Below are 23,405 nucleotides of genomic sequence, written 5' to 3' on the forward strand. Positions count from 1 at the left end.
GGGTGGGCGCCGCAGCTCCCCCGCGACGCGGAGGGCGCGGGGTCCGCCGGGGGCACGGCCGAGCCTCCGAGCGCAGCGCGTGTCTCCTCTCCCGGCCCAGAGCGCGCGTGTCGGAGCCAAACCCGGGCTCCGGGTCCGCGGGGGCGCGGCGGCTCCGAGGGGAGGGGCGGCGCGCCGGGCTCGCCCCCCGCCCCCCGCTTCCGGTCGGCGTCGCCCCCTTCGCCCCCTCCCCTCCCCTCCCCCTGCGCCCCGCGGCCCCTTCGCGGCGCCCGGGGCCCCTCTCCGCCCCTCCCCCGCCCCGCCCCCGCCCCGCTCCCCGGGCTCCCGACCCCTCGCGCCCCTGCCCCCCTCCCCTCGGCTCGCGCGCCCGCAGCCCAGGTCGGCCGGGCGGCGTTCCCGTGAGGCGCGGCAGGGGGCGCTGCGCGGGCGGCGGCTGCGGCGGCGGCGGGAGGGGGAGGCGGGGGAGGCGGGGGCGGCGGCGGCGGGGGGCGGGGAGCGGAGCGAGAGGCTGGTGAGCGGCGAGACACAGGCGGAGGCTCCAGCGAGCGAGCGAGCGAGCGCCCAGCGAGCCGGGAGGGAGGGAGCGAGCGAGCGAGCAGCCGCGCCGCCGCCGCCGCGCAATCCGCCGCCATCCCGCCGCCTCCGCGCCCGACCGCCGCCCGACCGCCATCGCCCGGCCCCGTCGTGCCCGCGGAACCAGACCAGGTGGGCCCGGGGCGCGGGGCGCGGGGCGCGGGCGCGGGGCGGCGGCGCTAAGATGGAGGCGCGGCCGGCTTTGTCTCGGCGCCGCTGACTGACAGGGGCCCGGGCCCGGCCGACCTTTGTCCGCGAGCGCGCCCGGCCCGGCCCGGCCCGCGCCTGCCGTTGGGTCGCCGGCCGAGCGAGGGCCGCGGGCTGCGGGCTGCGGGGTTGCAGGCCGCGGGCGGGCGGCCGGGCTCCTCCATTGTTGTGGCGGCGCCGCACGGCCTGGGCGGCGGGTCGCGGCCGCTCCTCACGCCGCCCCCGGGGTCCCCGGGGCCAGGGCCTGGCGGCGCGGCGCGGGCCCCGGACCCCGGGAGTCGCCTGGCCGCCCGTGCGGTGCGGGGCCGTCGGGACCGCGCTCCGGCCCCCGCCCCACCCCCGCGGCGCACGCCTCACACCCCCTGCGGAGGTGGGGTTCGGGGCTGAGGGGGGTGGGGAGCGGGCGGCAGCCGCCGAGCGGCTTCGGGGCGCGGGGCCGGCGGTCTCCCCCCGAGTGCCCCTGAAGTTGGGGGCCGCGGGCCTGCGAGCGGGGGTCCCCGCGCCGGCGCGGCCGCGGGTGGAGTGCGGGCGCCAGAGGGTTACTTGGAAGAGCCTGGCGCTCGAGCTGGAGGTTGAAGAATAAACAGGATGCCGCGCGGCCTGCCCGGGGCGCCCGTCCCTCCTCCCGGGGAGCCCGCGCGTGGGAGCCGAGGCCTCCGAGGGGTGCGCGAGCCCGAGTCCGGCGCGGGTCCGAGGCCCGGCGAGGAGGCGTTTCTCCCGGGACCGGCCCGCGGGGAGGAAGTGGGAGAAGGGGGCCGGGAGCGCCGCGAGTGTGTCATTTGCCAAATGGCTGCCTGGGAGACACCTTCGGAGGCCTTCGGTTTACAGGCTGCTTAGCCGTCCCTGAGATTTTTATTTTTTTTATTTTTTTTTCCTTCAGGGTTTCCTGAGCATTTCTATGTGGCCTTCATACGTTACCGTCCAGTTCGGTTTTTGTAATCACGCACTTGAAGTCCTAGCTGGGGTTTGTGCACATCCACGGGGGCTCGTCTGTGCGCAGGGCTGGGGCGTAAAGGGGGGCTGAGGGGGAGCCCGGGCTTTGAGGGGGTGCCCATCCCGCTTCGGTCGGGGGCTCTGGGGCTCTCTGAGTCTCCATCGGCATAAAGGGGGGCGTTGCAGTCTCCACCTCCCGGGGCTGGGAAGGTGGCGGAGCCTTCGGCGCCCCGCAGCCGCTGCTCCCGCGCCGTCGGTGTCACTGCTGTGGAGTCCTAGGGGGAGGTTAGCCTCTTGAGGTGCCCGTCCCCGGAGCCCCGCCTCCCTGCAGGTGCCACAGGTGCTGGGCCAAGGCCTGGACCAGGGAGGAGGAATTCGAGGCGCACAGAGCAGCGTTGGCCACTTGCTCGTGCCCGGCTGGGCCTCCGGGGAGTGTAGCGTTTGGTGCCCTCAAGAACTAAATTAGGCCTGGGTTGTGTGGCCATAGTGGTCCCCGGGCCTGGATGCGGGGTGCCTGTCCCTTCCGAGGCTAGAACAGCGCAAGACGCCCAGGGCGGCAGCAGGCAGAGGCCCCGGGAGGCCTGCCTTTGGGGGATGACTGCTCTCCTCTGGGAATGGCCGGGAATCATTTGGGGAGCCTCCGCTTGTCCGGGCAAGCCTGTCTCTCAGAGCCTGGATTCTGGTCCTCACTGGGTTACCTTAGGCCAAGTCTCTAAAGTCTCCGCTCCTGTATCTGTAAAATGGGAATAGTTATGTCTTGTCTTTAATTAATCAGTTAGGGCCCTTGAGAGCCTCAGGTACTATTTGTAACAAAGCGTTTCCGTTCATAGGGGGTGATGGAAATATATGTGTTTTTGTGGTTACCTAGTTTTCCGGTTCTTTTTTCCTATTTCCTTGATCTATTTCTCCAATTCTCCTCCTCGATGGACCTGCGTGACCTTCCCACCCCATGTTCTGTCCCTGTCTAATGTTTTGATATCGTGATGACCATTCCTCTGCGTGGAAGCACCAGGATGGCTTAGAACTATACTGCTGGGCCCAGCAAGGGTTCCTGCTGTTTATTGGAGACCATAGGAAAGGACCAAGGCTAACGGGGAGACCGACCCCAGTCTTGGCCACAGGTGAGGGTTGAGACCGGTCACTTCTCGGCCAAACCTGTAGCTTGTTTGTAAACGAGACACTGCTTGGATTCTGCTGGTTCTGCCATCTGATGGGAAATTTGTTTTGGCTCTTTTGGCATTCCCACAGCCATCTTGGTTCTGTTCATTAAAAATAAAAAAATTAAAAAAACAAACAAAAAAAATCTTGTAACCTCCTCAGGCCTCCTGGCTGTCTGTGGGACTGAAGATGTTTTAACAGGGTCATATCATCCCCAGCTTTTTTTTTTTTTTTTTTCCTCCTCATTGGAGGATATTTTTTTCTATTGCATTTCGGAGAGTGTAAGGGAGGGAGAGAGAGAAACATCCATGTGAGAGAGACACATTGATTGGTTGCCTCCCTGTCCAGGACACATCGATTGGTTGCCTCCCTGTCCAGGCTGGGGATGGAGCCCTCAACTGAGGTATATGCCCTTGGCCAGAGTTGAACCCGGGACCCTTCAGTCTGCAGGCAGGCGGATCCTGGGCTGTTGGTTAGGGAAGGAGATGAGTCAGCTGTCCCTCCCACCAAGTGTTTGATTACCTGTGAATTTCAGTTATGTTAGTTACCCACGCCTCCCCAATGCCCGCGCAGAGGGACCTTGACTCTACCCGTTGTGGGGGCCGGCACCTCCTACAGCTCCATGCGTCCCCTCTAGGCTCCTTCAGGCCCAAAAGGGTAATGAAAAAGCCTCGGGAAGGAAAAGCCAGAAAACCTTGGGAGAGTGGAATTTCAGGAATGGCAGGTCCAAACTGATTCCAGCGTAGTCTGGTTGCCTGGGGCCTGGCTGAGATTTTTTTCCTTTGGTTAATGCCTTTTGGTTGGCCTGTTCACTCCACCACCCCGTTTTTAAATTTCAGTTTTCTTTTTCCCTGAAGGATTATTGTATTGTACTTTGGAGGTATTTTTTGTGTGTTTTTTTTTTTTTCTTTGCCTTGCACAGAGTACTGACTCATGTTGCTAATGGCTGTAGGCCGGTTATATGTCTCATTAGTCTACCTTTCAGGATTGATCAGTTCTCCGTTGGTTTCTGTTTCAAACCCTCATAGGCCAGGTGGGCCAGTACACATATTTCTAAGTTTGATACTGAGGCTTCTCTACTGTCGAATGTACACATCTTGTTATGGGTGGGCAGGTATGAAACAGGACCTATCAACACTGGACATTTAAGCAACACATTTCCCTCTGAAAAATGAAATTTCCTGCAGAGATCTGTTGGATTTTGTGCTCTGAATCTCATATTTTAGTCCAGGCTAACCAGACTATCCTCTTTGCAAGTCATAACTCGATTTTTTTCTTAAGATTTTTTCCCCTGAGACTTGCATAGCCTTAGGAACCTTGGGTCTGTCATCTTGGACGGAGAAAGAAAGGCATTGGCTGTAGTGCTGGAGATAAGAGAAAAAGATGATGAGCTTTCTGGGGGAATAAAATTGTTCATGACAAGCCTTTAGGTGTAAAAGGTGTCGTTTGGACTGGACATCCTCATGTGGGAGCTCCGAGACTGGGCTTTGCTGCCTGTGGCATCGCTGATCTATCTGTGGCAGCATGTTGGGAGATCTCTGCACTAGGGGGGAGACCTGCCTTCGGGGCTTGAGCCAGAGGTCTAGACTGGTTGAGTGTTAGCCTAGCTGGTTGATTTTCCTTGTGGCCTGGGCCGAGGGCTGGGTTGCTCCTGGCAGCAGCATTGGTTTGTAAAGCTCTGCCTGCAGCAGGAGGTGTCTGAGGGCAAAAAAGTAACATTTTCACTGAAAAGAATTGGGAAATACTGAAAAGAATAAAGACGAAAATAAGAACACACATTACCTGTAACCTCATGACAGAGTGAAGACTAGTGCGTTTCTTTCCTCTGATTATGCGTGTGTTTTCAAAATTAGAAAAAAAATACTACATACACTATTCACAGCTTACAGCTTCTCTTAACGTAATAGTGTATTTTTCTAAGTTATTGAAAACATGTTTTTTTAGTAATTGCTGTTAACATGGGTGTGACATGATTCACTAGATGGTTACCCATTTCCCTTCTGACAGAACTCACAGAAGGACCTACCCTTGCCTGTGAATCGTGGTCCACATGGCTGATCCGTTCCCATCAGCGGGATTCCCGGGTCAGAGAGTGTAGGGTCCTTCCTTAGACTCTGGCTCAGTACCAGAGTTGTTCTGGGAACACAGGTGGGTGCCCCGCTTGCACTCCTCGAGCTCGTCGCCCAGCGGGGAAAGGCAGGTGTCTCCTTAAAGAGGCCTCGGGAACCCGTCAGCCTAACGTCATCATCACCCTCCGTGATTCCTTTCTAGCCCCTGTTGCTTTTCTTTATTGCTCTCTCCACAACTTTAGTTTTTAAAAACAATTATTATTTTTAATCCTCACCCGAGGATATTTTTTCTATCGATTTTTAGAGAGAGTGGAAGGAAGGGGGGAGGGGGAGAGACAGACATTGACGTGAGAGAGACGTATCAATTGGTTGCCTTGCCAGTGCGCCTCCACCCGGGCCAGGGATCTAACCTGCAACCCAAGTATGTGACCTTGACTGGGAATTGAGCCTGCAGTTCCGTGCGAGGGCTGATGCTATAACCACTGAGCACACTGGCCAGGGCTTCAAAACAATTATTGTGATAAAATACACAATGAAATTTATAACTTAACCATTATTAAGTGCAATTCAGTGGCTTTAAGTTCATTCACATTGTTGTACAACCACTACCATTCTTCAGAACTCTATAATCTTCCCAAACTGAAACTTTGTCCCCATTAAACACTTGCTCCCCATTCCCCCTTCTCCAGCCGCTGGTGACCACCATTCCGCTTTCTGTCTCTGAGTTTGATGACCCTGGGTATCTCATGTTGGTGCAATCTGCCAATATTTGTCCTTCTGTGACTGGCTTAGTTCACGACTTATCTATATTTTGGCATTTCAGAATTCCATTCCTTTTAAAGGCTGAGTAGTATTTCATTATTTTATATGTACTACATGTAAACATACTATATACATAAATAAAATAATGGAGTATTACATACACATATCACATTTTGTTTACCAGCTCATCTGTTGGGCAACAATTTAGGAATACAGTTTTGTTTTTATTTAGTGAATAACTTCCCCCAGCGAGATGAATGAGTGCACATGAAACGGAACCCTGTTGCTCCGTGGTTCTCATGTTCTTGTATCTCACGCAGGGCCCTTCAGCAGTGTGTGTAGCGAGCACGAAGCTACCTAAGAGGCTCTCGTGGGAGCCCACCGAGAAGGCAGGCCCAGCTCAGCCTGGGTGCCGGGGGGGCCAAGGAGGGCCTTCTGGAAAATGTAGTAGGCTTGAAATAAGCACCTCTTGAAAACTGTGTGCCAAGCCTTTGAGTATTAAAAATGTGTTTCTAAGTTGAAATAAAAAAATCTATGGGCCCTAGAAGAGAGCCTGTGGGTCAGCTTGCTTTCCAGAGTGCCAGAGCCCCAGGAATGTGAGCATGATGCCAGTGGCCTAGAGTGGCCAGTGGCCAGCCCGGAGGAGAGGGCAGATAGGACTTGGGCTCCAGGAAGCTCCCGCTGACTCTCCCAACACGCTTCATGACCATCCGGTGGGACGGATCGGTGCTGGACCAGCTGGAGAAAGGAGGTCATCTCCAGCACTTTGCATGGTTCCTTTGTGTCTTCAGAGCTTTTTTCGGCAGGTGGTGTTTACATACAGCTCTGAGCTTAAAGAACTGCTCTGTTCCAGGTGGTACAGAAAGCTAGCCTGCCTGGGAGGGGCACCATCACTGCCGCCTGGCCAACCTGTCTGTGCGCCTGAATGGGCTGAGTGTTCAGAAATAGCTGGGGAGGGTGGAGCGTTGTCCTGAAGCAGAAAGTGGAATTTCCCCCCTGTATATAATTAACTACAAAAGTACACATACTCGTGCCCTGGCCAGCGTGGTTCAGTGGTTAGCGCTCCGTCCCACGCACCGAGGGGTCTCGGATTCAATTCCTAGTCAGGGCACATGCCCAGGTTTCGGGTTTGACCCGTGGCCGGGGGGAGGGGGCGGGTACAGGAGGCAACTGATGGTGGTTTCTCACATCAGTGTGTTTTCTCTGTCTCCCTCTCCCGTCCCTTCCTAGAGTCAATGTAAAACTTGTTCTTGGGTGAGGGTTAAAAAGATAAATAAAAGAACTGTACCTACTCGTAACAAGAAAGGAAGAGCCGGTGTGTGAAGAAAAATGCAGGTTCTTTCCCTCCAGCTTCCCAGCACTTTCCGCTCTTCCAGCCGGTGTGTGGACCCTTCTAGACTCTTAGTGCACACACACGTAGGGAGGATTTTTTTAAAAGGCAAACATGGAACGGTACTTTTCTTTCTTGTACTGCAGCTTTCATTTTCAAACGTCTATCGAGCATCTTTCCATATTAACATACACAGATGTACCACACTTTCTGTATTCTAAAAATAATGTTTATTAGGTTTAAAAAAATAGACAAGTGTGTGAAGAAAACAAAAATAGTTCATAATCCCATTTTCCATGTATTCCCAGTTGGCTTTTTAAAAAAGTAGTTAGAAAATTCAAGCTGTACTTGAAGGGTATGAAGGCTCTTGCCCAGTCTCTGAGACGAAGCTGCTGCACGTAGTTTCTTGATTCCGTCCCGAGACAAGATGCTGCACGTTGTCCACACGCGTATTTCTGTTTTTAAGGCACGCCGCCCCCTGCGCTTGGTAAGATGTCTTGGCGCCCTCCACCACCGCCCGGGCACAGCATTGCCTCATCGGCTGTAGCAACCAGAGAGGGTATTATGTGGATATCCTTGATTTAACCCATTTCCTATTGGAGTCGAGCTGTTTCTAATTTTTGGATATCACACAACTTTGGTAAAATTCTGCCTAGTTTCTCTTAAAAAATATGATTTGTATATAGTAGTGTGTGAGAGGGTCTTTGCAGTGTTGGCTCTTCTAGTTTGAATATTGTTTTAGGAAGAATTCTGCTCAATTTCTCTTCAAAAAACGGTGTCAGTTTATACACTATAGTACATGAGTGGGTGTTTCTGAACTTTTTAAATGAAGAGCCTTTTTGGGCCCTTTTGGGTGTCCGTGTTTCCAGAGTAGAAGCGGTCGCTGTGTCACGCTCACCGCAGTTGGCGGAGGATGTTAGGTTCTGATCCGTTTGGATAAGTGTAGCGTAGAATTCACTGTGGTCCTCCCGCAGAAGCGGCCACGGCAGGAGTTGCCCTTGACACCCTGTTAGGTGAAGGCTGATGTGGGGACTAGAGAGGCTTGTGGAGGGAGGCACGGGAAGCCAGTCTAAGTTTAGTTTTCAGTATCAACTAAAATGATGGTGCTTGGCACTGATGTTTTCTTCCAGACTTGACACACGAAAGCATGGCAGAGAAAGCTCAGAGACGTGTTCACACACAGTCCCTCTGGAGATTTCCGAGGCGCACAGCCCTTGCTTTTGTTGCTGTTAATGATTCCTATTGTGTAGAATTTATTTGGAGGCCAGGCCTCTATTGCATCTCCTGATAATGGCTGTTGTGCACATTTGCTCAGTTCCTGACTCAACCACGTGGTTTCTGGGCCCCCACTCTCTCCATCTAGCTGTTCTAGGCAATGGTATCTAGTGACTAGAAATCAGCCTTGGTGGTGTTTCATCAGGCCAGGTTGGGAAGGATTTGCGCTTGGGGAGACGAATGCCCAGAGGAGGTGCAGTTTGGAATTACACTGCTCTGGCCCTTGTGGGTTGTTACTGTAGCTTGAACCTAGAGAGAATTCACTCCAAATTGGGAATGCTGTGCCTCCCCGCACCCCCCACCCCGCCGCCCCTTTCCTGATGGAGAATAGCCCCTGGTGTTGAGGTCAGCTGCCTTCAAGTCCAGGTTCTGCCACTTGCAAGCTGGGAGATTAAGATGATTTACTCTTTCGGAGTCTCTCTTGTCTTTGCACAGTGTGATAGTAACACCTTCCTCCTAGGATTGGGGGAGGGTTCAGTGGTCATGTGCTGAAGTGTTTATAAGGTGCCTGGCACAGGGCAAGCCCGCTCCGGGTAAACAGCAGCTATTAATGGTTCCTGGACTCAGCAGGAGCTGAGGGCCTGGGGGTTTGCAGTAGGCAGGCTCATACACTTGGGGCTCATTTATTTACTAGATGTTGGTGTTTCTAATTGTGAGCTGAGCCCAGTGCTGAATGCTGAGGATTTAGACCCAAATCAGATCTCCCCTGCCCTCACCTCCAGGAGCTCAGACACCTTAACCAAGGACCTCCCTATCTCCAAGGTAAATACCATCTAACAAGGGCATTTGATCCATTGGCTGGCCCCCTACACTGAGTCTGCTCTGTTCTTGGAAAAGGTCTTGGGAGGTATATGTTAAGGCAGTTCTTGGGTGCAAGGGAGGCTCTGCACCTTGGTGGGCTACAGGCAGTCAGGCGAGGAGTGTTCATTTCCGCCTCTGAGACCTACCCGCAGTTGAACAAGTCTTGTTTATCCCTCTGAGCCTGTTTCCTTATCAGCCTAGTGGGGTTGGAACCTGTCTCAGTGTCGCTCTGGTGGTTGACACAGTTCCTGTGATGCATTTAGCACAGTGGAGGGCATGCACCAGTCAACTTAGAAACAGTATAAGGTGCTGATTCTATGTTGCTCAGTTTACCAGGACCTTAAAAACAATGCAACAATGGCAACAATACAGGCTGTTAAAAAAAACCCAGATACTCAGAAATGTACAGAGCAGGAAATAGAAGTCATTCCTTCCTGCCCCTTATGACTTTTTCAGATCAAGATACGAGTACTTGGCAGTGGTAAAGATCAGATTTAACTAGCAAGTGCTGCTTACCACAGATCTGAAAGCTCATAATTTGGTATTGACGTGGGAGTTGAGGTGCAGGGGCAAGCTGAGCCGTGAGCTCTGATGTGAACTTGTTAGGGTGAAGAGAAGCAGCACGATCTATGATGGTCTAGGAACTAGGGAGAGACTGGAGGAGGGAGGGGTCCTGGAGCTGTGAGAGTAGTTCTGTTAGCGTGAGGAAGGTCTTTGTAATACTCGTTTAGTATTAAAAGTCGTGAATAAAGTTAGTGGGTTTGCAGGAGGGCACAAGCTCCTCTTTCCCCCTCAGTGAAATGACGGGTTGACATACGTGTGAAGGCCCCGGGGGAACACTTGGCCCTTATTTTGGGGTTCTTCTTTTTTGTTACTTAAACTCTGGTCTTGCCTGCCTGGTAGTCCAGTGACTTGTAACCGTCCTGGTTCCCCTCTGGTGTCTGAGGCTTGGAGAATAAATAGCATGTGGGTTCATTCTGTTGGGGATCATTTAGACCAACTCGGCCCTTTTAACCTCTCTGCCTTCAGTGTATTTGGATTTATTTTCATCAAAGAGAGGTTGATTTGGGGAGGCTGAGTTGTTGAGAAACCATCTCTGAATAAGCAGACAGCTTATTGCACAGGGCTCAGCTCTGAGATGATGGGATAGAGTGAGGATGGGCAGAGTGACCTTGGCCTGTTACCTGCCCTCTGAGCCTCCATTTCCTTCTCCGGAAGTGGGGGTGATAATAAGGACAGCCCTTTAGCAGGACCCTCTGCACAGCTGTAATTGTTGTTCAGCCAGCCTGATGGCCGAGTTCCTCAGTGGGAGTAAAGGGAGGCGGTGCATTCAGGTTGGAAGGGTTTGTTGCTAAGGAGTCTCCTTTGGGGCTTCCAAGGTAGCCCCTGTTGCCTCTTCTGCCTCCTCCAGGCTGAACAGTAGCAGTTGGAGGAGGGCTGGAATAAGAAGATGGGATTTTGCTTTGTTCAGTGGGCCGAGTTGTCTGTCCCTCTGGGCATTTGCTGCTAGAGGGCATCTGACTCACTGGTAGCTGACCTAACTGAAGGTCTGGGGTCTCTGGGAGGGGTTACTCTCCTCCTCTCCTTCCTTGCCTTTCTTCTACCTTTCAGTTCTTTGTACACAAACTACAGATGTGCTTCATAGAAATAGCAGGTGGTACAGAAATATTGGTCCAAGTGTGTAAATATACATGTACTGGGATGTTTGTGGCATTATTTGTCATAGTACATAGTCGGAAATAATTTACATGTCTGTTTGTAGGGCAGTGGGTAAATGTGGTCCAACTACAGAGTGAAAACTATGTGATGTTAGAAAGAATGAGGGAGGTCGGCATGCATTTTCTTGGGAAGATAACCATAGTATATTAAGAGAAGAAAGCGTTGCACTTCATAATGCAATTACAGTGTAGCTTGTTATTTAACAGTATAGTATAATATAGCTGCAGCATGATGGTCACGTCCCACGTTTATAGAATAAAAGTTGAAGACCACAAACTACTGATAGAGTTACACAAGCTGAGAAAAGGGGTGTGGAGGACATCCGCCAAGTTAACGGTGGTTACTTTTTTAATTGGATTGACTTGTTTTGTATACTTTAGTATCACTTGAATTGGTTATACCAAATGTGTTAGTAACAGGTGTTAGTTACAAAGATAGCTAATTAGGAAGGTAACCCATATAAACTTGCCTGTGAGGAGTGGTCTGGGCCAGGCCTGGGCGCTGGTGCATTATTGGCTCTTCCCTGGCAGGCACTCCACCCTGCTCAGCACCATCCCGAGTGCCCTGGTTCCTGTTGCTGGGCCCCAGTGTTTCACATGGATCCAGCTGATTTAATCACCTGGCTCTGTCTCTGTGTCAGTGGCCCTCAGAAACCGCTCTGTTGATTTGGTTACAAGGAACAGTCCATTACAAATGCCGTCTCCAATTTCTGTTCTCTACTAAATCAGATTTTACAGTGCAGACATAGATTTTGGTGGCATTTGCAAAGTAACTCTCACTTTCTAATTCACCATTATTTGGAGGTAGAAAAGCAAGGAGAAGCTGAAATAGAGCTTTGTATCTTACATATTTGTTTTATTTGCCAGTTCCTTGGTAAATTTTGACCTTGGAGAGTGAGGCTGTCATGTGGTAGTGTCTGTCCAACTGCCCATTCCCAGCTATATATTGAAATTTTCTCTCTCTCTTTTTTTAGCTTGCTAAATTAACTGCATATTTAAAATGTGAGGTAGGCCAGTGACTCTTTGCAGACTGCAAGTGGAGTTTTAGCCAGAGACCTGTGTGCTTGTGAGCTAGCTGGGTGGGAACTGACCCCATAGCCCAGGCTTCAGTCCAGCCTGTGTGCCTGTGAGCTAGGTGGGTGGGGGCTGACTCCATGGCCCATGGAGAAAGCCATAACGGAGTTTAACTTGGTCACCAGTGATGACAAGGGTCACTGGACCATCCAGCAAGTGCTTGGGGAGACTCAAGACCAACCCCTGTGGGTGAGGAATCTGGAGCTTGAAGCCCTGTAGCAGAGTAGAACTTCTCACAGGATGCATTGCCTGCTCAGACCCCAGCTCACCCCAGGCCAGACTTTCCCTGCACACTCACCACAGCCCCAGGAGCACTGGCAGAGCCTGGTATGCTTTGGGCATTTATGCTGGGCCTCTGGGCCCCTTGTAGCCACATGTCCACTCTCTGGGGCCCACAGCATTGTTTCTTTAGTGCCCACTGAGAGTCCACGCTTCCAGAGCAGACCTGGGTGTCAGACTGCCCTGGGTTCAAGATCAGGCTTCACACTCCCTAGCTTGATGGCGGTGACCTTGGGCCAGTAACTTATCCTCTCTGAGCCTTCGTGTCTTGTCTATAAAACGAGGGTACAGATACCTTTGTCTTGGTGGTTTTATTTCTTGTTTCAAAGAACTTTAATTGTTTTATTAAAATATTTTCATTAAATTCATTAAATTACGTTTGGCTTTTTCTTCATTAATTGTTTTGGCTTTTCTTCACATCCACTTAGGTTTTTTACTGACTTCTTAAACTGAATGCTTAGTCTCGTTACTTCCTGTTAGGAATGTAGAGTTTTAGATGATTAAGTCCGCTCTGAGCACAGAGCTGCCTGTGTCCTCCGGGGGTTGGTGTGTGCGCTCCTCCTGCATCATGCTGCTCTCGAGGAGTCTGCAGCTGTGGCTCTGGCGTCCCTTTTGATTCACAGGCTTTTTAATAGAGCGTTTTAAGTTTCCCACCTGACTGTTATTTTTCTGCTTTCGTTACTTCTTATTTTATTACACTGTGGTCAGAGGGTTTTGCTTTTCAGAGTTTGGGATTTTCCTTAAAGTCTCTCATAGTCACTTTTTGTTTGTGACGCTACCTTAGGTCATCTGTCATCTACTTTGAGTGGGCTTGATCTAAGGTGTAGAGATTTCTGTTTTTTCCTAATGTTTCCTACTTATGATTTTTAAAAATTTTAAAATTACTCTGCATACATGGGTTCACGTTAGTTATATTTCATTATGGATTGTCCCCTCACCCTTGAAAAATGACTCTCTTTTGTGTCTTTTTTTTTTTTTTAAATCCTCACCCAAGGATATGTTTATTGATTTTTTAAATTTTATTTTTATTTTTTGGAGGGAGAGAGGGAAGGCCCCGGGGGGGGGGGGAGGGAGAGGGAGAGAAGGACATCGATTGGTTGCCTTCCTCCTCATGCTCCCTGACCAGGGATTGAACCCAAAACCTAATCTTTTGCACCTGGTTCTTCATTTAATGTTATATTTGTGAGTTTCACCCCTGTAGTTGTGTGTGGATTTATTTGCGCTTGTGAACAGCATTCCTTTATGTGTTTATAATATGTACTCATTCTGGCAGCAATAGACTTGTAGCTGTTTCCAGTTTGACTAGCTGTTTTACACCTGTCCTCGGATGCACGTGTGCACGTGTTGTGTTGGGTATGTTGGTTACATACGTAGGATGGGAATTACTGGGTCACGAGGTACACACACGTTCAGCTGCCAGTTTTCCAGCGATTGTACCAGTTGGCACGGCCACCGGTAGTACATGAGACTTGTCCTTGCTCCGTGCACTCACTGGCACTTGACATTGTAAAGACGAGGGTCTTCTCCAAAATGATCTCTAGAATTCGCATAATTTCAGTCAAACTTCTCTAGGCTCTTCTTTTGTTGTTGTTTTGTTTGGGAATTGAAAAGCTGATTCTGAAATTATATGAAATGAAAGGGCCAGGAACAGTCAAAGCCTGGCCGAAGGAGAAAAAGGCTGCAGGACTGTCCTCCTGGCTGTGTCGGTTTCACGCAGCTGCTGCTGCTCGGCGCTGGCGGAAGGTAGACAGGCCCGGAGCAGAGGGCAGGCTTCAGGCAGCCCGCACGCAGGGAGTCTCTTAATTTATGACAGGCGCCACGTGACAAAGGCAAAAGGTGGCCTTTTCTGAAAAGGAATGGGGAAAATTAGGTTCTCCATATGGGGAAAAAATGAATCTTCTATCTCAAATCATACAGTCAGTTTTAGTATATAGAGCCAGACGTGAAAGAGCAATATAGCTTCTAGAAGAAAACAGTGATCTGGGAGAAGACAGAATTCCTTCAATAGGACAGAAAGCACTACCAAAGTAGAAAAGATTGATAAATTGAACTGTGTTAAAACTTGTCTTATACATTTTACATATGCTTCAGTAAAACTCAACAAATGCTCTTTTCTAATTGCTCTGATACGGTAGATAGTCAGCTCCGCGGGTTCCTGGAGCCCTCCGCCCGGCTCTCGTCAGGTTGCCGCTCTCCTGCCTGCAGTGCAGCCACCATCTTGGGCTTCCTTGGTTGTCGTTCTGGGACTTGTCTTTGGTCCCCGTGTTGGATCCCTTGTTCCTGGATCTCGTGTGTATCAGTTGGGAAATTTGAGCATCAAACAGCAGCAACTATTTAAAGCTGCCATAAGCAACAGCTTATTAGACACTTGCTGGCTCCATTAAGTGGAAGTCTACAGGTGCGCAGGTTCCAGATGGGTTGGTTGGCCCAGCCTTCCATGTTGTCGTTAAGGAACCAGGTGTCTTATTTGCCTGGGTGGATCACATACCCATTCCGAGCCAGTCACTAGCAAGCGGGATGGTTTTCTCTTAGTCCAGGCATGTCCTCAGGCACCCCGGCTGGATGTGGGTCGGCCCCTTTAGGCCCGTGGGCTGCCCCGGGAAGGACAAGATAACTTCTGTTAGGAAGGCGGGGGGCAGGAACCGCCCCTGTGACACTAGCCTCTGTCTTGCTCTCCTTTTTTGAGTCTTTGTATGAGTCTGGAAAAGTCTTTTTCTGTCTCTGCAGTTGACTTGGTTCAGCTGAGTATTGGGTTCTGGATTGAAAATAATTTCCCAGGAAGGGGGGACTGTTGCTGGAGAAACACTGTTACTGCCCCTGAGAACGCATTGCCATTCTGATTGTTCTTTCCTGGGACCTTGGGGGGCAGTTAGAGGAGTGTACAGAGGCTGTGCTTTCTTTACCCATAATGGAATGAAATTCCACGTGGTACCTTGTGTTCTTTTTATATCCATTGTTCTGAGCCCTTGGTAGGCCTCTGCAACCTCGGGGACTTCAACTCTGGGAATTTTTTTCTTGTAATTTTTGTTTGCTAATTACTTCCCCTCTGGGTTTTTTTTTTTTCTTCTTTTTTTTTTTCTTTCTTTTTTTCGGTGTTTCTGGAAATCCTAGTTAAATTTGGATTCCTTGATTAATCCTTTAATTTTGAGTGGAGGAGAGGCTAGCATTCATCTCCTTGTTAATTTTTCTGAGATTTCCTTGACTTTATCTTCCATTTGTCCCATTGAAATGAACATTTTTTAAAAATTAGAAATGTTTGGATTTACAGGAAAGTTGGAGTTTCTGCTCCCAGTCTCCCCTGTTGTAAAGATCTTACATTAGTGTGGTACGTATGTCCCAACAAACTAACCAGTACTGGGTCATTTATTACCTAAAGTCTGTGCTTCATTCGGATTTCCTTCATGGTTACCCAACGTCTTGTTCTGTTCCAGGACACCACATTTATTTTTCATGTCTCCTTAGGTTCCTCTGGACAGTGACAGTTACCAGATTTCTTTGTCTCTCTCGACCTTGAGTTTTCAGGAGCACTATCAGGTATTTTATAGAATATCCCAGTAGGGGTTGTCTGCCATTTTTCTCATGATTAACCTGAGGTTGCAGGGCTTCGGCTCTTGTGCATCTAATCCTTCCAAGGGCATTCTGTTTTCTGATTGTCCTTTAAGGGAAAAAATCCTGCTTTGGTTGCATGGGTGCAATATCTTCTCTTAATTTTCTGAGAATATTAATTTTATATTACTTTGTAAAAATCTTTTGTTTCTGGCATTGTCTATTTCCTCTGGGCCCTTTGTCTGTTTACATGGTCTCTGTCTTTTAGTTGAGGCCTCTTGGATGTTTATGGTCTTGGGCACACACAGTTGATTGGAAACTGCAGGTGTATGGGTGGCCAGCCTTTTTCTCTTGAGCCCCAAGTGTCTGTATATAGGTTTTCAAGAGAAGACTCCTTCTTCCTTTGCCCTGGGTGTGTTGAGGGACAGAGGGAAGGGATATATCTGTCTGCCACTTCCTGTATGGCTCACAGCAGAGGGGCCTGAGGCCTCCATGATTTGCTACTCCAGTTTGACTTAGCTTCTCTTTTTACCTTCTTTCCTCACCCCATCCCCTTTGACGCTGGCGTTCTCCAGCCCAGACTTATCCTGTTTATAATTTATCCGGGGGGGGGCAGAGAGGGGAGGCGAGGTGGGAGGCTAGCTGGTGCAGGTGCAGCCTCTCCCCAGCTGCCCACCTTCAATCCCCACCTCCCATCTTGCAGCTCTAGCATCTGCAGTCCTCGCCTTGTAGGACCCTCCAGTCTGCCCAAATTGTCTCTCTGTCTTTTCTGTTCTCTTTATTGTTTATTTTCATTTTAGGGGATTTTGGAAGGGTGAGCCATAAATGCCTGCGGTCCTTCTGTCTTGCTTAACTAGGACCCCTTATTCTAAATAGTGTTTCTGTGAATCAAATGGGTTTGAATTCAGGGTCATCTCTGGGATGTGTGTACAGCTAGCCAGCTGTATTTGTGTGCAGGTGTCTGAGTCATGTTATCTGTGCCAATTACAGCGCTCGGCCGCTTTTCTCACATGATCAGTCATGCCTGTTTTTTGTGTCAGCTAGAGCTACCATTTGCTGTAGTTGCTGCAGAGTGTTGTCAGGGCAGGCGGAGACTTCTGGTCATTTGTCACCAGCTCCTTATATATATTGTGTATGGAGAGTAAACTCTCGGTCCTTCCCTCAGGAACGCTTGAGAAGAGAGGGGACCTGCAGGGGCAGAGCGTGCAGCAGGAGCTGGGAGGAGGGCATGAAGGGAGGAAGTGCACCTATCTGTTGAATCCCGTCTCAGTGCCGTGGGTGTTTGTATTACACTTGTGACCATTATCTCTAGTCCTTCCAGGAACCTTCTGAAGTACTGTCCCCATGTCCTGTCTCCATTGTGTAGAAGAGCAAACCAAGGGGCCAAGGAGGCATTTGGTCCCACTGGCTTCTGCTATCATCCTCGGTGGGAGGGCTGGTTTTCTCTGAGGTCCGTTTGACTGTATGTGGTCAGCAGTGGTTGTCGCTTGGTAGATGGTGGAGCCACCCTCTGTCTCTCTACCCTCCTCTATTTTTCCCACAGCGTGTCTGTGAGGGCATGAGTTAGGGAAGGTGGAAGGAATACTTTCTCCTAAGCTAACAAAAGGCTTCCTGCTAGTTTGTCCTCTTTGTGCCCAGAGTCCAGCTTGCTACGGGTGACGTCATTCCTGTGGGAAAGGCTTTGGGTGTAAACAAAGTCGCAGGCATGGGGACATTTGTGGCTGGGACAACTTCCTCCGTACCTCTACTCAGCCTGCCTGTCTGCTATATTCTCTAAGCTCTCCTTAAAATCATGTTCATAATTTTTAAAAACAAATAGCAAAATCCGTTTAGAATATATATACAGCATTGTTTTTTAATATTTTATTTATTGATTTCAGAGAGAGGAAGGGAGAAGGGAGAGAGAGAGAAACATCAATGATGAGGGAGCCATTGATCGGCTGCTTCTTGCACACTCCCTACTGGGGATGGAGCCTGCAACCCGGCCATGTGCCCTGACTGGATTGAACTGCGACCTCCTGGATTATAAGTCGATGCTCAGTTGCTGAGCCTTGCCGGCTGGGCTATGTACTATGTTTTTTGACCTTTATTGCTGAACTCTTTTGGAATAGGAAATAAACACACCATGGAAGAGAGTAGTAGGAGTCGCTAATTAGTATTGCAGTGGGATGGCTCCAGAATTGTGACGTGAGCTGGTGAAGAGAGTTCCTGCAGTGTAGCTAGGAGCTGGCTTACGGGTGATGTTTTTCTGTATTTTTGTAAAGCTTTACGGTTTTTCCTTATCAAGCATATATTCCTTTTGTTACTAAAATGTTAGGGATACACAAGTGAGGGAGACTGGAGTCCCCCACCTCCATAGGCCAGCTATCATCCTAACACCAGTACGTGATAGCTTCGATGTCTGCACTGCTTGTGCTGCGGTGGGGAACCCTGAAACTGAGGCAGCTTAGCAGTGTTTAAAATGGAGTCACAGTGGAGAGTTTATTTCAGAGGGACTTCTGAGAATTACAGTGCATGTCTCTCTCCTGAGAATTAAGGGGTCCATCAACAGGTCCTCGGCACCAGTGATTGATCCTCCTGGCTTTGAAGCCCTGCCCTCTGCATCCTGGCCCTTAAGCTGTGTACGCCAAAGTGGGGACAGGTTCCTGGAGCACAAAGGGTGGAAGCCCCAGGTACCAGGTATTTCAGCACCCAGGGCTGTGGGAGCCCAGAGGTGCAGGAAATCGGAGGCTTCGCTGCTTACATAGGAGTCTGGAGGGAAGAAGAGAGTTGTAAGGGTGACAGTGGGATGGGCAGCTGAGAATTGAACAGTGCAGAGCCAGGGTAATAGCTGTCACTGGCTGAGAACCATCTAAGGGCGGCGAGTACTGGGTCACTTGTGCTGTATGTGTCCTCTCTTTTATTCCTGACTACACCTGTGAGGTGGCTAATAGCATGTTGTGCGTATTTAATCCCTGAGGAAACAGGCCTGAAGTCTGTGTGGGGTGGAGGTGAGATGCAAACTGTGTGTTTTGGGGAGAGGAGGCTGGTGGGGGTGGGCATGAGATTGGGTGGCAGTTTGGGGCCAGTGTGTTGGGTTTTGCACTTGACCCTGTAGCAGTGATGTTGAAGGTGCCTGAGCAGGTGCTTGTGCTGTGGTTTGGTTCTGCTAGAAGAGGCTTGGGGATGGGGCCAGGAGTGCTGACTCTGGTCAGGGAGGCAAGGATGGGGCTTGTAACCCAAGTGTGCAGGAGAATTGGGGATGGGGAGTTCTTTGGTTCCCCACAGCACAGGCCTTGCTTCTTATTTTTAATTTCTTTCGCTTCCTAAAGGTGCTGTCTCCTCAGGGGGTGGCCCTCTCCTAGTGGCTGGTGTCTGCTGTAAGGAACACTGGGTTACCACGAATCCACTTTCACCCCTTTGTTCCCCTGTCTTGTTTTCAAGCCACTTAATCTTGGACAGGTTGGGGCTGTCTGTATTCTGCAGGTGCACCACATACTTTTTCTGCAGAACCCCCCCCCCATGGGCTTCTGCAGGTAGAATGACTGTCTTGTGCTGCAGACTGAGCCTGGGCTCCAGCTTCCCAGATGGCCTGCCCCGACGACTAGGGAGTGGGGAAATGTGGACGCTCTGCGCTTCTTGAAAGCCAGCCCTGCTTTTCTGACTGGTGCCCGTAGGGAGCCTTTGATGGCTTGAGTGGTGTGTGGGGGGTGAGCTGCTGCTGTTGCTGAGTGAGGCACATCAGTCCTCCTCCAAGACTCAGCTAGGGTTTCCTACCTGGCCCCCACTCCTGCCCATCTGGTGCCAAGTGGAGCCCTTTTTGTTGAAGTCATCTCACTGTCACATGTTCCTTCTCACACCTTTTCTCCCTTTAGACTAGAGACCAGCAAGCTGCAGCCCCCAGCCAGCCACCGCCCGTCGGTGTGAGGTGGTATTGGGACACAGCCATGCCCTTTGTTTTTGTTGTCTGCTGCAGCAGCGATGGGCAGACTTCAGGAGTTGCTACGGAGGTCATGTGGCCAGCAAGCCAAACATACTATCTGGCCCTTTGCAGAAAACGTTTGCGGAGCCCACAAGGCATCTCCACATCCCAGCACCGAGTAGCGTGGAGTCTGGCATGCAGAGTGGTCAGGGGATGTCCGAGCGTTTGGAGTATATGTGGTGCCCGCCTTATGTTCAGGTCCTTTTGGCCAGATTTGGCATGTTGGAGAAGGACGGGTTTAGTTATCAATCTTGTACCTGGACTTCGTGCTGATGGTTCCTTACGTTCTGAGTGGAATTTAACACGTGTACTGTCTAATGACCATGTCCTTGCCTGCCCCGTGTGGTTGCTTCCTGATGTGCTGATCCGGCCTGCTGTCTAAGCTTCCATTCCCGCCGGATCAGGCTTCTTGGTATGTTCTGTCTGATGGTAGGATCTTTCCATTCCTTCTGTACAGAGATATTGCGCCTTCCTTTCTCCCGCACTCAGGTGGGGGGGCCTCTGCTTGGGCCTCACAACCGTGGCACATATGCTGACCTCATTGTTTTGGCGGGTGGTGGGTCTTCACCAAATGACTGTCTGTGCTCTGGAAGGCAGCCTTCCGCTGGAAGATGCAGTGGGTCCTTTTTCAGCATTGGTGACTGAAGGAAAGAGCCACGTGGTGAGGTGTCCAGATGTCCTGAGGGTTGAGGAGAACTTAGGGAAGGAGAAGATGATTTTGACCAAATGTCACTGGAATCAGGAAGACCTGTGAAGAGTGAAGGGCTTTGGTTTGCCTCGCATGTACACCTGGCTGTTGGTAGCATTGGGGTAAAGAAAATGCTGTTATTGGAGACTGTCCAGGGCCATCATCTGTGAGCTGACCAGGGCTGCCTTCATCCTGGGTCAACTTATTTCAGAACCAGCACACCTCTTTCCTGTCTGTGCGGATGCCCTCCCACAGGTAGAGCACAGCAGCCTGGAGTTGGGGCCTCTGGGCATGTGGTCCGCAGTCTGGTCGTGTCCTGCCTGGGCTCCAAGCCTGGATCCAACACTAGGTAGTCCCTTGACCTTGGACAAGTTACTTCAATGTTCTGACTGCATCCTAATGTCCTTGGCTAAGCAGACTGATGACAGTAGTATCTTCTAGAAAGGACTGTTGTGAGGAGTCCTTAGTGAGGGCATGGGTGCTCAGCAGGGTGCCTTGCTCTCAGGAATGCTGCCTGCCACTGTCATTAGCCTTGAATGTGTAGCTGTAGTGGCTCCCTAGTGAATTACAGGCCATCCCAAGGCCATCCCAAATCGCCCGTCTGGCTGGGTGGCTGACACTGGCTGGTGTCCAAGTGCAGAGTGAAATGAATCCTGTTACCCGGAAATGGCCTTCGATAAGATGGGGCGAGCGCAGGGAGAGTTTCTCTCTGGCGGACAGATAGGCCCCGTGACCTGTTTGACAGGCAGGACTGCTGTCTGGAGAGGCGGGGCTTGGTGTCAGGTGCCTTTGTGGATGTTTGGGGATGTGTTTTATCCCAGGGAAGCCTGTGCCTCTCAGAGCAGGTCTTTAGGTGACTTCCCAAAACACGCAGACCTGAAAACATTTTTAAATGTCCTTTTCTTTATTCCCCAAAGCTCTCTGCTCTGGATTTTAGGCCAGCCATTTTCAAAATGCTCTTGGCCCCCATGGCAATGCCTTGGAAAGGAGAGGCTACAAGGAGGGATTGGCACGCAGGCAGGATTCCCCCAGGGAGGGCACATGTGGCTTGTGTCTATTTTATGTGTGACACTGAGGATCCCAATTAGATTTTGTTGTTGGGGGGGGGCGACAAATGAATTCTGTTGCCTACAAAAGGGAGAGAAAGCAGCAGGGATGCTGTGGCCATGAGCCAGGCTGAGTCTGTGCCTGCCTGCAAGGACCTGGTGCCTCTCAGCCTGTTCTTGCCCCACCGATCCAGGCGTGAGTCATGCTTGAATGAGCTCACCTCTGACCCATGGAGAAATGTATTCTTTCACCTCAGCCAGCTCATGAGTCACACCCAGCTGTTTGCCTGCACTTCTTTCTGCCAAGGGAAGGGCTAGTTGAGCTTGGGGGGGTGGTGGTGGTGGTGGTGTTGTGTTTGTGTGCGCTCACGGGCACGCACGTGCGTGCCCGATAGAAACTCAGCAGATATTTGGAAGCTGATTAAATCCCTACTAACAGTTAGTGCCCCTAGCCTGATGTTTGTGAAAACCAGCAGGTAAGCAGAGCAGTCACATGGGCATGGGGCTGGGCTAGGCCCCAAATATGGCACCGCTTGACTGCAGGTGCATACAATTGGGGGAAACCAAACGATTATATCTGTATTTTGAATTTAGGTCCAGTGAAGTCTGGCTGAATGAAAGGACCCATCGGTAATCTGTGAAACTTTGTTTATGTTCTGTGGGCCTTGGATGGCCCCTGGCATGTTCCTCCTCAGACTGACCGTAGTTTGCCAGCCCCTGCTCTGAGGGAAAGTCGGGGCTGCAAGAATCTCCGCCTGAGCAGCCTTACTGTAGGAGATTAAAGTGAGCTCATACCAGCCCTCCCCCACTGTGCTGTTTCCATAGCAGTGGCTACTCAGTTGCATTGTCTGTTAGCACCCAGGTTTATATAGGAATATAGAACCCAACCTCAGAAGTGTGGTAAGAGATGGCTGCTTTGATAGTGAATCATTTGTAATTCCATGGCTGTGGGTTATTAGTATTTAGAACTGGCTGGTACTTGGGAAATCTGGTCTTGGATGGGGAAACCAAGGTCTAGAGAAGCCAGCAGTGTGTCCAGCTGCTGCAAAACTTGGTTAAAAAAATGGGGGAAGGGGCACTCTTAAGAAAATCGCACATAGAGGTTTAGCGCAGACGTTAGTCCAGTATTTTCCCCGTCTGGCTTCGTGAATCTGTCTGTCGAGCCTCTGGTGGGAAGCATTTCACCTGAACACAGTACGTGCTCAGCGTTTGGTGAATGGCTGACCTTACTGGGGGAACAAAGAAGATGTGATTCCAAGTTCCCAGGAGAGGGGCTCACGCTTGCCCAGGGTGTTTCTTTTCTTTTCTTTTCTTTGTTTATCAGGGATGCCACTGCAGGTGTGGTCAGGCTTCTGGTCTCCTAGTGCTTCCTGGGGGTGGGGGTGGGAACTGGTTAGTTCTCAGAGAAGGGTCCTGTCCCCAGGAAGACCTCCCGATAGCTCTCTGTGTCCACACTAACCTCTGCCCAGAGGCCCAGGTCGAGGCAGTGCAGAACCCAAGAAAAATCAGCAAACTGGCAGAAGTTTGGACTCACAGATTTTAAGAAGATCTTTTAGCAAAGTCTATAGGAATGAGTATTTTCTGGTCAAATTTCAGAATTAAAAGACATCTGATTTTTAATAATCAGGCATGTTAACATTTAATGTGGGAATTTGATGGCCCTGAATGGCTGGTAGATGATTTTCCTTCTCTTGCCTTTGCTAATTTGGTTTTTTATTTAGTAAGTACTAGTTATGTGAATTTAAATGAATGATGCTAAATCTGTAGTCCTGTAAGGTATGTGGTTGTGAAGGAGGCACCACTCGTTTTATTTAGAAATGTTTGTAGGGCCAGTGGTCAGTGAAAGCTGTGGCCAGGGACAGCATGGATGTAGCTGGACATTGTAAGGTGGGGTTGTATCCAGCATGTCCTCTGTTGTATCCCAGGCCTATCTTAGTGCTGGACATATGGTCATCGTGCCTAATAAAAATATGTTGAATAAATGA

General features: G+C 50.5%; 1 protein-coding gene across 6 annotated transcripts in view; it reads left to right on the top strand.

Moving 5' to 3' along the window:
• The first annotated feature begins 483 nt into the window (after positions 1-483).
• The window catches only part of PRRC2B (proline rich coiled-coil 2B), a 77,593-nt gene continuing 54,671 nt past the window's right edge, over positions 484-23,405 (top strand). For 5 of the 6 annotated variants that reach the window (XM_081150506.1, XM_081150508.1, XM_081150510.1 and 2 more), the window contains exon 1: positions 498-705. The gene's annotated coding sequence lies outside the window, so the exon portion shown is untranslated. Of the gene's footprint in view, positions 706-23,405 lie in introns of all 6 variants that reach the window. The other variant, XM_081150507.1, reaches the window with a different exon arrangement.

Source organism: Miniopterus schreibersii, assembly GCF_964146895.1.
Source record: "Miniopterus schreibersii genome assembly, chromosome: 11".
NCBI lineage: Eukaryota > Metazoa > Chordata > Mammalia > Chiroptera > Miniopteridae > Miniopterus > Miniopterus schreibersii.